This window comes from Halichoeres trimaculatus, unplaced genomic scaffold (genome assembly GCF_033239565.1).
Source record: "Halichoeres trimaculatus isolate MK-OKI-2021-1 unplaced genomic scaffold, fHalTri1.1 fHalTri1_scaffold_1, whole genome shotgun sequence".
Lineage (NCBI taxonomy): Eukaryota > Metazoa > Chordata > Actinopteri > Labriformes > Labridae > Halichoeres > Halichoeres trimaculatus.
The window spans coordinates 12,270,284-12,286,402 of record NW_027437179.1 but is presented as its reverse complement, the minus strand read 5'-3'; the positions used below and the strand labels follow the sequence as shown (position 1 = coordinate 12,286,402).

At 39.3% G+C, this 16,119-nt stretch overlaps 1 protein-coding gene across 3 annotated transcripts in view; it reads left to right on the top strand.

Moving 5' to 3' along the window:
- The window catches only part of fhit (fragile histidine triad diadenosine triphosphatase), a 476,436-nt gene that overhangs the window by 396,871 nt on the left and 63,446 nt on the right, over positions 1 to 16,119 (top strand). The gene's annotated exons all lie outside the window — the stretch shown is intronic.

Here is a 16,119-nt window from a genome sequence, read left to right as displayed (position 1 = left end):
TTGACATATCTTGACAAGACGCTACTTGGAGTTTCTAAACAAGTTACCAAACCAGCCCTCGAGTTGTGGGTCGGTCGGGCATCTCTCTGCAAGGTTGGGGGTTCAATCCCAGTTACTGCCTCCATTTGACAAATGTTGAGTGAATGGGTGACTATGAGCAGTGGGTGTAGAAAGTACTAAATCTACTTCAGTAATGAAGAGAGCTCTTCATTAAAACTTCCTTAAAGACCTGAGTCCTTATTTTTAAATCGGGGGTATAAAGTATTCAAATAAGATATGAGCTCCTAATAATGTCAGAACATCACTTCCTGTGCTTATAGTTGAAGTCTGACCAACAGGAGAGCATTGATGTGAGAACAACCCATGTTTAGCTTCAAGTTCCTGAATGTTTTTTTTGGTTGTGTTTTGTAGATGCCCCGTGCATCACATCACAGCCTACTGTGCAAAGAGTTCACTACAAAGTGTTCAGATTGCAGGACAGCTCGTTTTGATCTGAGTCAGATTTATTCTCAGATTTCATCTCAGTGTGGTTGGAAAGAGGCATCAGCTTTACCAAATCTCTGTTTTTCTGAGCAATTATTGGCCTGAAGGGCCAACCTGTGAAAGGATTTGTTGTGATTTCAGCATGAGCGTGTTCTTCTCCTCCTCTATGTTCAGTAGCCTGAGCAACTGGACCAAAGGTGTTAGCCAATCGGCTGCAGTTACACGGTTGATGGACAGCTTGGATCTTTTCTGCTTGTATCAGAAGTACAAAACATCCATAAAAATCACTTCAGTACATGTAAAGGTTTAAAATCTACTCCAAAAAGGAAACAAAAACTGACTTAATTACAGTAACTTGAGTAAATGTAATTAGTTACTTCCACCTCTGACTATAACATCTAATGTGTCTAATATGAAGCACTTAGACTTAGTGGTCAGAAGACAAAGGAAGGGCAATATAACTATAGTTCTTTATCGTTTTGTTGTTAAAAGATAGGAATGAGACTCTCTGGATGTACTTAGGTTTCATTAAAAAAAAAAAAAAAAACTGGTCAAACTTGTAACAGATCTTTGTAGCTAGTGTTTGCTGCTTTGAAGAAGACATAGCCTCTCAAATTTAAAATGCTTTTCCTCTTAAAGACAGCTCATATTGATTTCCTTCTCTGCTTCCTAGGTGTGCTTGAGGTTCCTCTTCCAATTCAATGTAATATTTGAATACCGGAGAGCTCTGTTAACCAGAGTTTCTTTTGATGAATGTTTGTTGCCTGTTGAAGTAAGCATGGGCTCTGAAACATTAATCCCCACACTCTTTGATTTGGAGGTTAATGGGGGATTGTTGCTTCTCTTCCTGGCTGGCGGGGCTCTCAGCAGCTGCTGAGTTTGCCTCCCCCCTTCAGGAAATAAGAGTTGAATAAAATGGCAGTGAAATGGTGGATTCCAGCGCTGCATAATCTGTATTGTTCTCAGGGAGGGAGACTCCTGTGTGTGCGTGTGTATGTGTTTATGTGTGCTGGTGCAGAATCTTGCAAACACAATTCACTGCTAATGAACTGGTTCACCTGTGGCTTCTAATAACTTTAATTAAACATCTGAGAGATGGGTTTGAACAAATATCAGAGGGCTCTACAGCCCCCAGGAGACAGAATCTCCAAACCAATGAACCACAACACTTCAATAAGAAAATAATGAACATGCCTTTCAGGCTGTTTTAAATTTCACTGTGACATTTTGAATTTGTAACAAGAGAGTCTGTAGCAAATGAATATCAATAACTGGTAAGTGTTTGATATGAATATTCTAATAACCACGTCTAATAAAAAGAACTTCAGTACACTTCCTCATCGCGCCTGAGGGGAGAAATGAAACGTGCAGCTCCACAGCACAGTCCCAGCAGCAAAATATAAATAGGTTTGTTTTTAATTTGCATGCGATCATAAGGGTTATTGTGAGAGCAGTGGCACCACCTCCATTTATATTTTCCGTGTCACACCCAGAAAATGAGAGTATTTTTCTTGGAGGCGTTTTTCTTTGCACTGAATAATCACCCAGTGTTTGTTCTCCTCATACCTTACCTCTGTTAAGTGTTTTATGGGCCAGATTTAACACATTTATTTCTTCATAAAGACTGTTTAAGAGGCAATAGAACAGGTGAAGCCCTTTTCTCTCAGCATTGTTAAAAAAGGGAGGGAATGCAGCCAGCTGCTCTTGGTATCTTTTAAAAGGCTGTGCTTAAATACCTCAGTGTTTGAGCTGCATTTAAGGAAAGTGTGATGATGGCTTAAAGTGTGGAGGGGACTGCTCAAATAAAACAGTTTGTACCTTGAGGCAAAAAAAGGTCACCAATTAATAAAGCTTCATGCATGACTTGAGTCAATTTATTATGCAGATGCTTAAACAGTAAATGGTTTTACTAAAAAGTAGTTAAATCTGACAATATGACCTTGGAGTGACCTTTTGTTTCTTGTAGAGCAAAAATTTGACTGTCTACTGTATATCAATATTGACAACAAGCCTCTGCTACCAACTACTGAAAAACTGACCCCAAGCCAGAAAAAGACAGTTCCAGTAGCACCGACTCCTTTCTGGGGTAGAAGAAAAAAAACACTTACACCAGGGGCTGAAGGCCAAAATGCAACACCAAAAACTTAGTTGTGGCTTGATATAGCTTAAATATTTCAATCGTGCTCCTGCTGACTGTTAATTCTGCCAAATTTAGACATTGGAGGAAGTAAGGAGAGAGACAACCAAACCGCAAATGATGGCTTCTTGAGTACGATTAAGCGACACTCACTCATTCCTGCCCCCCGTAGCCCAAACCAGTGACATATGCTCAAGAGTGGCGAACCGGGGTGTTCAGATCATAGACTGAGTGTGAAATGGGCAGCGTGGCTCCGGCTTTTACCATTGTATAGTTTTGAAGCCATAATACCCCCACCACAGGCGATGCCAGTTTGAGTGACTCAGAGGCTACATTTACTCTACAGGCCTTGAGGCTTAATGGTGACGGGGAGTTCGGCTCTTTTCAAAGAGCCAATTCTTTTGGCTCTGCTCCAAAAAGAGGCAGCTCGCTTGGCTCCTAAACGGCTCCTAATGTGTTGTAGCATTTTATCTCAGCCAAATTTGGAAAATATGAATGTTCTGTGTACTTGTTTTTTGTTACAATTATTTCTGTTTTTCTGATTAATATTTTTTATTGGTTTGTTTTTTGTTATAATAATTATATTGGTTTGTTTTCTGTTATAACTATTTCTGTTTTTATGAGTATTTTTTTTTGTGGTAATTAATTTTGTTTTTCTGATTGATATTTTTTTATTGGTTTGTTTTTTGTTATATTTTTTTCTGTTTTTCGTGGTAATTTTTTCCTCCTGTTTTTAGGAGTCATTTTTTTTTCCTGAAGTATCGAGCTTCTTCGAAATCCAGTGAGAACCTCCAACCTGCAGACGACTACCTTGGATGTGTGGTGGCTCCTGTGTCCAACACGAATCAGAGATCCTGTTTGGCACATATATGCCTTATCCTTAATTTTCTACTGGTCTGTACCAGGTCAGTAAAAGTAAGGTATTAGCCACACACAGGGTATGATACCCTTGTTATGTTTTCGACTTTATCCTTATATTTTATATAAGCCTATTGTTCGATGTAATACTTAAGGAATAGACGAAGATGTGGCATTAAAAAATGCATTGCTTCACATTGGAGAGCCAGTAGAAAGTTAAGGATAAGCCATATAAGTGTCGAAAAACAGCAGGTTGGAGGTTCTCGCGGGATTTCGAAGTAGCTCGATACTTCAGAAAAAAAATTCCTCCTAAAAACAGGAGGAAAAAATTACTCCTAAAAACAGAAGAAATTGTAACAAAAAACAAACCAATAAAAAAATATTAATCAGAAAAACAAAATTAATTACCACAAAAAAATTACTCCTAAAAACAGAAATAATTATAACAAAAAACAAACCAATAAAAACAATTCAATCAGAAAAACAAAATTAATTACCACAAAAAAACACACAGAAAAATAAATTACTCTGAAAAACCTGAGTTGTTTTTTTCTCTTCAAGTGAATGCAAGACGCTTCTGTAATTTAGGTCTAAATTTTCCATAAGAGCTCAGATAGTGATTTGTGATCACTGTCATGTAAAATTCAGATACAAATAAGCCAAAATAAAATTCAGTTTGGGGTCAGTGTTGCAGTGTGAACATAGTTTAATGTATTACTCCTGGAAGAGTCAAAATTTCAGCAATTTTTAAAAACAACTTATTTTTCAGTCTTTACAGACAGTTTTCAGGGAGTCACTTATGATAAGTGGACATAGCCACTGTGGATATGAATTACAGTTCAATAGGGTCAAATACACTTGTCACAGTATACTTGAATAAAAGTCAATGACAAAGTGAGCTTCAGAAATCAGCTCCTCGCAGTGTGACTGGTAAAAAGCAATTTATTACTTCCGCCCCCGCTGCCAGGCGAGGAAGTCCACCGCTTTATCAGATGCAGATAGTGCATGACAGTGAAGCCACAGTGAGCGGGCTGTTTATCGCCGTAAAGAGAAGGGATAGGACTCGGGAGTGCGGTTGTATTGTCATTTTATTTAGATGAAGTGAAGCGCAGGAGGCCTCGGCTGCTCAGTGGATCTTGTGGGCTGACAGCAGCTCTGTGATAGAGAGTGGAGTCAGCAGCAGCTAAACACTGCTGCAGCTATCTCTTTCTGTGTTCGCGCCGTCTCCCTGTCTCTTCCTCTGTCTCCCTCTGTCTCTCTTTTGGTATCTCTGTCTCTCTCTGATATACCACATGACACATTCAATTTTCTTTACAGTGTCACCTTGCCCAAAAAGAGCTGTCACAGTGCATCATACTCGCTTTGCAGGCCATGTTTGTGTCTTTCTTTTGTTCCCAGGATGTCTTACCCTCTTTTTCTGTACAATATTAATTTAAGTCCTTTGGAACCTTAAGAAAAAGGGGCTGTATCAAGAGCTTTGTGTCAGATATTTCATGCTCCAGATGGCTTTCCATTTTGTATGTTTGCAGTGAGGACAATACAACATAAGTACAAATGGTAAAAGATATCTGTCCACCAACACTGTAATAACTGGACCATCAGCTGGACCTTCTTTTGTTTGTTACTTTTTATCATTATTTTTTGTGGATTTTGTGGATTATTTTATTTATTTTTATTTTTTAAATCATGACCAATATTTTTATCACTTATGATTTAATGGTGAAATTATTAGATTTAATTAGATTCAGCTTTATTGCAATTGCATATGTCTCAATAACACTCATGAATGCACGTTAATATATCTCTCTACCCTTGTGTAGTTTTTTTTTTCCTTTAAACTGCATCTTTTGCACAATAAAGTTCTTTGCATCACCTCTCTAATTATGTTTCGACGTCTATCTTTTATGACCTTTGAGAACAGGCTGTTCTGAAGAATGACTGAAAGAGCAAATGATATAGAATCTTTCTGCCACTCTCTGAGTCTTTGTGACAGACTCTGACACAAACACAGACTGTCACATGTGCTAAGGCACTTTCTGACATTATTTGTTGATGCATACTGTTTTTTTTTAAATAGTCTGATACTAAAAACTGTCACACAGTTAAAGTGAAAATCAATAGTAATGGATAAATAATATAATAAATAAATTATAAATTGAAGAGTGAGCTCAGCTTGGTAGATGAGTGATAACCAGGATTCACCAAAGTTACACATTACAAACATGTCTCAGAGCACCAGGCTGTCAGTTGTACTAAAAATAGACAGCTACTAAACTGACAATGTTTGGTTGTTGTCACGTTAGCCTACAGCTTGATGTCACTTTTAAAACCCTGGTGGTACACAACTGCACATAGCTCTGTACCCTGTAAAGAGTTGTCTTGGAAATTTTTTTCAATCCAAAATTCATCCATTTCCAAAACAAACACACACCTTGTTAAGAGTTACGTCTTTACGACAATGTGCATGAGACTCCAGGGCCAGAAGGTGGCGAGGCAGTCCAATTAAGATAGATCCTCCTCATAGCATCTTTCACAGGATGGAGAGACATATTGTTAACATGCATGTATGACTGTGAAAAAACACGAGAATAACGTGAAAAACATGAACAGCTTCAAAAGTTTCATTCAGGCAAAAAGAAAGTTTCTTCCTTTTTTCTTTCCTTGGCAAAATGTCCAGGGTCTTAGTGCAAAAAAGCAATTTATTTCATCGTGGAATGAGGCTGTACCATAACAAAATGTGGATAGAGTGAAGGGCTGTGAATACTTTTCGGATGCTCTGTAAGTACAGCCTAGTGACGGACAGTTGAGAGGTATGAGTAATATGACCTTGTGTTTCAGAATGTGTTTTCAAAAGCACCAAAGTTGAACAAAGCTCGTCCAATCAGGTATTGTTGTGCTGCTGTGGTGAATCACAGAACACATCACATGCGTCACTGCTGTTGAATGTGTTGAGGTAAGGTAATGATCCACTGTGGCCTTCACTTGTGTGTGTAAATCATGTCTGTGGGACTTGTTTACCTGAGGAATCTTTTTCTTCTTTAAAGCGGAGCTGAAGTTCCTCCTGTGCTGAAAGCGTAGCACCTCAGAAAGGTCAATGGATTTTCAGCACACTAAGTGTTTTGACCTTTTATCAACCTGGAGGAGGGAGCTGGTAGACTTTGGTCTGTGGACCCTGATCTTTGTCAATGTTTTGCTCTGTGAAGAACTGCTGTTCTTAGATCTGAGGCTCATTTGCTTTTCAGGTAAACAATACTTGGAGTTTAAGGAACTTAAAAACAGCCAAAAAGTCAACATGATGGACTTAGAATAAAACAAACTAATTAATCCCTAAAGGGTAATTCAGTCAAAGCAGCAAAAAAGCATATAGTGCAAAAATTACAAGAATATATAAATAGATTAATATTGTTAGTGTCAACTAGAAAAAATGTCCATCCAGAAACAACAGCTTGGTAATAGTTGTCCTGTCAGCTGTTATCCCTACATGGTCCAGGGCTGAGCCGGACTTCTTCACCAGGATGGGAAGACAGGTCGATGTCATCCTTTCTTAGCACACCGCCGTGCCAGCACGCTGTCTCACCTCCTTCTCCTCAGCTTGGAGGGGACATTGGACATAGCACTGGTTAGCATCAACATGCAATCATAGATACACGTGAGATTTTCAGTAAAACAAAGGAATAAGAATTGGGTAACAGTAACAGAAAAAAACAAACAAACAAACAAAAATAACACTGCAGATGTAACCAGTTGAGTGACGAGCTGCCACTCAAGGTAGCTATAGGATTTATATATGGTATCTCAAGTACGGGTTAAGTTGATAGTGGTTGTAAAAAGGCATTGGTTGGTAAGGTTGCAGGGTTTACACAAGCCACCATCCTTTGAACTCAATGTGACTATTGTTTAAATCAAAGCTGTGAAAATGGGAGGCTATGTCAGTCTGTTAGCTAAATCCAGTTGGCTGTGATTACTTATGTACATGTGATGGGCTTTGTGTGATGATGAAATACTTTTGACAAGTTCTGTGAGGATCTTGCAAAGATCTTGTGCAGAATTAGCTTTGGGAATTTCTAAGTGCTACTTCTTTGCTTCCCTATCAGATTGATCTACAGCGCATCTAAGTCTCTATGACAACACCACGCCAGCTGATGAAGTTTATATGTGAGAGGATAGATCTGTGTTTTCCTTCTAATTAATTTTGTAGTGATGGTGGACAGGGGAGCCTAACTGTCAGACAGAAAAAGGACAGAAGAGCAGAAAAAAGCTAAACAGGAGAGTGATACAGTCTGAGCTAAAGGCTAAAACAGGAGCTAAGCTGTTTTTGATGATGTCCATACCAACCCACAGTCAGCAGTTATTCTGCAGTGGTCTGTTCAAACTTGAGAGTCTATCAATAAAATGAAGAGTGGGGTTACATTAGCTCTGCTTGGTTGATGACTGGCAGAGCATAGCTAACCAGGATTTACTGACGTTACCGAGCTGCCAGCTGAGCTCTATATAGACGGCTGCTAAACTACTGTACAAACTGACAGTTTCCTTGTTGACACATTAGCCCACTGATTTGTCCTAGCGCCAGGCTGCTAGTAGCGCTACATGTAGCCGGGCACTGACATACGGTACAACTCACAACGTTTGCTTGTTGTCATGTTTCAAGTAACAGCGCTACTGATAAATACCTTACCTCTTTGCGTTGTAAAAAGTTGTCTTGAACAGAGATAATTGTTCCAAAACAAACTCACACATTGTTAAAAGTCATGTCTTTACAACAGTGTGCATGACAATCAGTCTGCTTAAAACAGATCCTCCCCACAGCATCTTTAAAGAAACTATTTACTAAAAGGACACTAACTTGAGAAGAAAGAGAAAAACTGGTTTTAAATGTTGACATAGATAATTGAAGATAGAGAAAACATGCAATAAAACATTAAGTTTATAAAATAAAGTCACAACCACTAGGTTATTATCCCCAGAAAGCAGTGGCTGATAAAGTCCCTTGAACCTTTCTCATGTGTGAGTGCAACTGAATCTGCTTCAGCAATAAAAACACTGATTGAGTGCTTGTTACTTTGATGAACATTTGAATGAAAGCTTTAATCAAAATGTCAGCCTTTTGAAATGAAGACGCCACTTAAGCTCCTTTAAGCCTGTTACTGCCTTTATCAGCGTGACTTTCCGGCTCATCTCATCTCAAAGCCGTGACAAGTGATGATAGACACATTGTGGCCACTAATGACCAAACATCTTTGTGTAGCGAGAGCCCCGCCAGGGCAACAAGCAGCTCATGTGATGGACCAGAGGTTATTTAGACCCAGAGAATTAATCAGTGGAGTGGTGGAGAGAGTCTGTGGCCATCACTGTTCTCTACCCTCTGCCTCCTGTGGGAAAACAGACTACTCAATTACATTTGTGCCATTTTTTGATGGTGGAGCACAATGTCAGCTCATGATTTTATGTTATAATGATGTTGTTTTCTGCTGCTAGGTGTTCAAAGTGGGGCTCTTTCTGTTGCTTTGCAGTTGGTTAGGCATCTGTGTCAGGAACATTAATGACTTTTTTTCTCAAAAATCAAATATATAAACAAATCAAGACTATGTTCATAACATAGCATGAGTGTCAGGAACGACTCATTATTTATTTTCACCATACTCCACCATATTCTAAGCTTTTTCTGAAGCAAGAAAATATTTGATAAAAGTTGTTTACTACAACAAAGGCAATTTCTTATATGGAGAACCACTTTGACAAGGGGTGTAATGGAAATGCTAGTTTCACGGTATCACAAAAACATAAATGTCTTGGGACTTATGTGGTCATGAACATGACAAGTCTCCTAGGCAAAATATGTAGTTCCTATTTCAGCCACTGGGAGCAGAGCAGAGGGGAGGGAAGTGGGAAATAGAGAGATCATCATCCCATGGCTGACCAGCGTTTTTGGCACTGTGCTCGCTCCCTCAGATACATTAAAGTGAGAAAATACAACACTAGGGCTACTAACCATGGGTAAAAAAAGAGACAGTTTTTGAAAATGGCAAGTCAAATTCAAAAAACTGTAATTATCCCCAGTGGCAATTGAAGGTACATGGAGCAGGCAACAAAGATGAGAAAACAAACTGACAAATTAGTGTCCCACTTAAAATGCTAAAATACTTAATTCTGGAATGAAAAAAGGAGAAAAAAGTTGCTTGGATGAAAAAATAATAATTAAGATTCTGAAATCCTAAAAATAGCAATGCTAACCAAGCGCTACAATGGCCTGAGTATCGGAGACCAACATGCTGGGTGCAAAATGGTGTGAAGTAAAGTGCAGAGTAAATTCAGACAGAGGGAGGTATATGACAGGTGCAAATGACATGAAATTGATGTACCAGGAACTTATAAATCTGACATGTGGAAGTATTCCAGTAGTTTACACATTGAAGACACGATCAACCTAAAATGATGTGAGAAGTGGGGAAAAAAGAATCGGGCCTGGCCACAAGACTGGAAGTGAAGAGTTCCTCATCACTGGCAGAAAGCTGAAGAGATCCTAACATATGTCGCCAAATGCTAACAGTGGATCTTTATTGTGGTCAAAAACTAAAGATTCAGAACCCTCAAATAATATTTAAGATTGAAATAAAACACACTCTCTTTTGACACCAGTCTTATTTCATGTAACTTTAAATAAAAGTGTTTTAAACACGTGTTCATCCAGAAATGTGATGTATTGCACTTCTACCCTGGTCTCTTAATGTACCTGTGGGAAGAGGAGAGCTGTGCTGTAAATTGTTTTACTGAATGTGCTTTTCAGTGTTGACAAAGAAATGAAAAATTATTATGATTTATGTAAGATTAACTGCCCAATACAAAATAAATTATGCTTTTCTCCTTATTTTCTGTCTTAAAGGATTAGTTCGTTTTATACAGCTTTTACATTATTTATAGAATGAAGTAGAACAAAATACTCACCCAGAAGGTTTTCCTGATCCAAGCAGTGCTTCGGGAGATATTTAGATCCAAAATCGTGCAGCGGACGTCCGTGTAATGGGATTCATCGGGGCATAGACAGCGCCGCTCCTAAAACTGCATTAATCGTTCAAAAACTCGTGTTTTGCACCAATATTCGATCATGGTCCGCTCCGGATTACTCCTCTGCTGCAGTCTGTGTCACTCCAGACAGCGCTGTGTAGCTGTACTGACCTCTGAACAGACGAAGACTTTGTTTACGTTTGTGCCTCAAAGAAAGGAGTCCTCTCTCCAGAGAGTACTACGTTTGCCCCTCCATGCACGCGCAGTACTCTCTGGAGAGCTGACTCCTTTCTTTGAGGGACAAACGTAAACAAAGTCTTAGTCTTTTCAGAGGTCATTACAGCCACACAGCGCTGTCTGGAGTGACACAGACTGCAGCAGAGGACTAACCCGGAGTGGATCATGATGGAATATTGGTGAAAAACATGAGATTTTGGACGATTTATGCAGTTTTAGGAGCGGCGCTGTCTATGCCCCAATGGATCCCATTATACAGACGTCCGCTGCACGATTTTGGATCTAAATATCTCCCGAAGCACTGCTTGGATCAGGAAAGCCTTCTGGGTGAGTATTTTCTTCTACTTCATTCTATAAATAATGTAAAAGCTGAATAAACCAAAATTATCCTTTAATAAGGAAACCAAAACTTGCATTTGTCAGACTTTTTGTTATTGGTTGTTGATTTTTAGCTCATCATTGTCTCACAGTGAAAGTGTAAACTTTCCAGGTAGGATGAAGCCACATCTGTTGCTGCAGAATTAACTGAAGCTGTAGTCCAAAAAGATTCATTTGGTCTGACGCCGTAGAAAAAAAACTCTCACAACTAGACCAGGATGATTTCTTTTTCACCTTGACATGTTTTGAACACACACTTCCTGCAGTCTTCCTTGGGACAGTATTCCAGGTGTGTGATAGCATGTTAGCCCACTCATCCTGGTTTACTTTGGGATCACTTTCGAGAAAGACTGCAGGAAGTGTGTAAAAAAAAGATACCAAAGTAGTTGAGATATATGAACTTTTTTTTTTTTTTTTTTTAACTTCATCATTAAAACTCTGTTGAGACAGCTCAAGTACAGTTTTCTTTGCTGATCCCCGATATCTGATCACCTGCTGCACTTCCACTGAATGTTGGCTTGGGCACAAAATACTCATCTAATGTCATTTTACAACATTGTGACTGGAGAAGTAGGCTTTGATAGGGAGTTATGAGATACCCACAGTTTTATCACAAACAAGTGCCGCTCTTTTTCTCATCCTCTGTGTTGCAGTAGGATTCTAGTTTTTGAACCGCAGCACTACTACTCGTCTTCGATTTCACAGAGCTTCCCTTTGTTGACTTTTGACCGCATGAGTCGACTGCTTCAGCTCAGTTATTACTGCAAAACTCTTCAAACCATGAGAATAGTTACTATCAGCTGGGAAAAAAACAGCACACCTGCTGTTTTTATTTCACATTTATAAAGTAATGATTTTTTATCTTGTCCTTGCTTGATATCCATGACTGTGGCTGTAGTGCTGTGCTGCTATGAATCAGTTTTGACCCAAATAGGCCTTGAGAATTTAATCACAGCTCTGACCTGTTTTTTCATGCTTTCCTATGCCCATTGTAGAGAAGGTAATGAATCTGTCTGGCAATCAGATAAACACAGTACTGTCTCGGAGAGAGTAATTGCTGCAAACATTCAGTTCGGACCCCCTGATAATAAGAATGCTGATTCTGAAGTCGCCTTGTGTAATCCATCTTTTTCTATGTCTGTTCTGATAATTTAATATACTCTGAGGCACAACATGAATAATAATTATGATTTTTTTTCTCATTGTAAGATTTGCATTTTGTCAAAACACTTCCAGTTAGGGACACCTTGTGGCAAAATGATGATTATATACATTCAGCTGATATGTGCCTGATGTCCACAAAGTCAAGAGGAACACAGACAACCTATAAATTAAGATTTATTTTGAAGAATTCTGGTTTATCAAAGCCTCCTTTTTGTTTCTTTCCCATTTACTATCATTTTAACCTCTTAAAAGACTTCTGACATACTGTAAAAAATATTCACGTGCACAGGAGAGGTGAAACTGCTATCCTGTCTTTTTTGGAGGCTCACAACGGTTGCTTTGACGGCACCTTTACATGTGTCTTTATAATGTCTTCCAAAAAAAGCAGGAGTTTGTGTTGTGATGTTTGTCATCCCCACAAGACTTTTTACAGCGTAGTTGCTGCATTCAGGTTGGTCAATAAAGCAATTTTTATTTTTGTAGCTCAAATTCAAATGTTATCTGAAGAGACCCTACAAAAAGAGTGGGTCAATACTGCACTCTTTGTTTAATTATTAAACAACCCACATTCAACAAGCCCTGTACTGGTACAGGGCTATTGTGTGCTAGAGAGGTAGAGGTAAAAACTAGGACTGAAGGCCCTGAAAGAAAATAGTCTCACTTTTATACATGTGCCTGTTAATGATCCATGATAAAACGTGAAATTACCAGAAACAAAGTTCATTATTTTTGAATGCTATACCTCAGTGTCCGTGGTTGAGTCTTATTTTCTTGGAGAATAAAGATCTTTTCACAGCACTTAGACCAAAAGTCCCTTTGATGACTGAAAAAGTTCAGCAATGAGAAGCAAGATCTGTTCTGTCTGTAGTAATGATGATCACTGGAGTCGGACAGTTAAAAAGAAAAACAGGACAGAAAGCAGAAGAAGACAAAATAGGATAGTGATGGAGCACAAGCTAAAACAGGTTAAACTGTTTGTGCTAATGTTCATTCCAACCCACAGTCAGCAGTTATTCTGCTGTGGTGTGGTCAAACTTGAGAGTCTATCAATAAAATGAAGAGTGAGGTTACGTTAGCTCTGCTTGGTGAGGTTGGAGCTGGTAGATGAGCACTTGTAGGACCAGGATTCAATAACGTTACACGTTACAGACACGTCACTATCGTCACTTTGCATTCTGGAGAGTTGAACATAGAAAAGTAATGTTGGAAGCACCGGGGAGGATCTGTGTTTATTGGCCTGCAGCACCACCTTTTTGGCCCTGACACACTGTTATGAAGATGTGACTTTTAAGTAAGTAAGTAAGTAAGTAAAATTTATTTGTGGAGTGCTTTTCACAGATAAAAATCACAAAGTGCTGTACATAGATAGGTGCAATAAAACAAACTTAAAAGGGACTAAGAAATAAAATACCAAAAACCAAAAACAAACATCATCCAAAAGCTTTCCTAAATTACAATGCTTCCAAGTGCCTTTTAAAAGAGTCCACAGAGTCAACAACACGAAGGGACAGAGGCAGCTCATTTCAGAGTCTGGGAGCTACAGCCTGGAAGGACAGGTCACCATGAGTTTTAAAAAGCGTTTTAGGGACCTTCAGGAGGTTCTGGCCTGAAGACCGAAGGGAGCGTCCTGAAGAATACGGACACAACAATTGAGCAATATATTGAGGAGCTTGACCATGCAACACACAGAAAGTCAGGATCAAAATTTTAAAGTCAACATGAAATTTAACTGGAAGCCAATTACTTACTTACTTGCTTACAAAATTAATACAAGAAATTGTTTTCAGCAAAGAAATACACGGATCTAGTGTCTCACTACTATACTTTGTCAGCCGGTGTGGTGTGCGGTAAATCAGTCTAGACCTGCTCGACCCAATCAAGAGGCTAAGAAGTAACATTTAAAATAACCTACATTGCCGCTTACAATCTCATTTTAAAGTGTGGATTACAATCAGGCATGTATCTAGAAGGGAGACTTTTTCAAAACAGCTCTTTATTCATTTGCTCCCAAAACAAATTCACGTCTCAGCCAGAGTCACTCCTTTATGACAGTAGGTGATGGTGGTCATGGGAGACGAAGTCTAACCCCGAAAAAACATTACCGATTTTTGCCACAGGTGTCACTGCAATCAATAGCAAACGGTAAGTCCTCACAGCATCTTTAAACCAGCACATAAAGGACATTTGTCTTTATTACATGCCATTTTTTCACTAGAAACACCACATGCATTTTGAGAAGGACCATATTTATCTTTAGCCTTACAGAGCAGACGGACCTGCCTGATTCAGTTTCTGAACTCCTGCAGGTCCATCTTGCAGAGCACCAACGACCAACGATTTCACTGAGCTAAATTCTGACCGGCCCAATCAGGGAAGAGAGGCGGGAGCTGTGGGAGCAGACGTGACGTCAGCAGACTTTCGTACTTGTCAGCGTTCCTTTGATTCTTAAGTTAAATTTATAAAAATGGAAGCTGTCGTCTAACGCCTTTGTCACAGCTGTTTCTCGTGATTCAGTAGTTGTTCATCTATTGTTTCTCAGAAGCATCGGCTCACATAAGCTACGTCATACCATGGCTTGATGTGGATTGGTCCGTGGTGAGTGTGTTAATCAGAACGGTCGTCCAATCACCAGCTGCGGATTTTTTTTAAAGTCCCGCCTCTGAAAACAAATCGGAAGAGCTGCTCCCCAGATGGACTTGTGAAATAATTCCATGGCGGATATATGAAACTGGCGTGTCAGGTTAATTTATCTTAGGGGATAAAAACTATCAGTTCAACAAACACTTAGTCCAGCACAGAGCATGATGGGCCGTGGGATCCTGAGGTAGTGGAGTCTTTTTCGCAGTCAGAAACAGGTGAGTCGTCAGTTGATGCCTTCATAAAGAGTACATCACAGGCAAATTGATGAATATTGACTCCACAGTGAAACCTCTAAATAAAGCACGATATAATCCAGTCCCCACCGTCTTACACAGAAAACAGATTGTCTTCATACGACTTCATCCCTCTGCTCTCTCAGAATTGAACCAGCAGACTAACTAATGCACATATTAAGTATCGTGTACACTCACATCTTTTATCATCAGTTCACTTCCACCTGCTGTAGCCGTCTTCAGTGAAAAGTCTCATGGGTGCAGGAGGAAAATGACTCTCACTTATTTAGCTTTCAGATAATAATGTTTCATTCCACTCTGTAACTTTCCCGATCGATTCTTCCTATCCCCCGTCTCTATCCATCCCATTTTCTGCAGCCACATCTCAGCGCTCCACTGACACTGTCCCAGCAATGAAATGTAGTGTCTCAATTTTCCTGCTCTCTGTCTCCATCCCCGAGGTCTCACAGTGTGTGAGTCAGTCTGATAGTGTTCTTCATTTGATCTCATCTCTGGCTGCTCTTCTTAAACTGAATCATCATAAAAATGGACATTTCTTGTCATTCTCGTGTCCTGATTTATCATCTGTTGTACATGTGCTGCAGCAGGAGTAGAGACAGGGATCAGGTCCTCTTGTTTCTCAGTGTGGTTGGTGGATCATAACTTCTGATAGGCTGCTATTTGTCTTAACAGGAAACTTTTGCATTTAAAATAGGTGTAATTTATCATTTCACTCCGATTGCTCTGCGAAACGAGCTCATGACCGCTTCTCCCACACTGTTCATAACAAAAAGACCCATCGTCTGAATGACTTCTCATCATTCAGATGGGCAACCATTAACCAAAGGAGCCAGTCTGAAAGATGAAGAGGTCACACAGTAACACAAGAACACATTACATATCAAACAAAAAAAATTAGGCAGTTTTTGTCTGATCTTTATTTTCATTCAGATGTTGAGCCCAGTATTGCCAACTTAGCGACTTTGT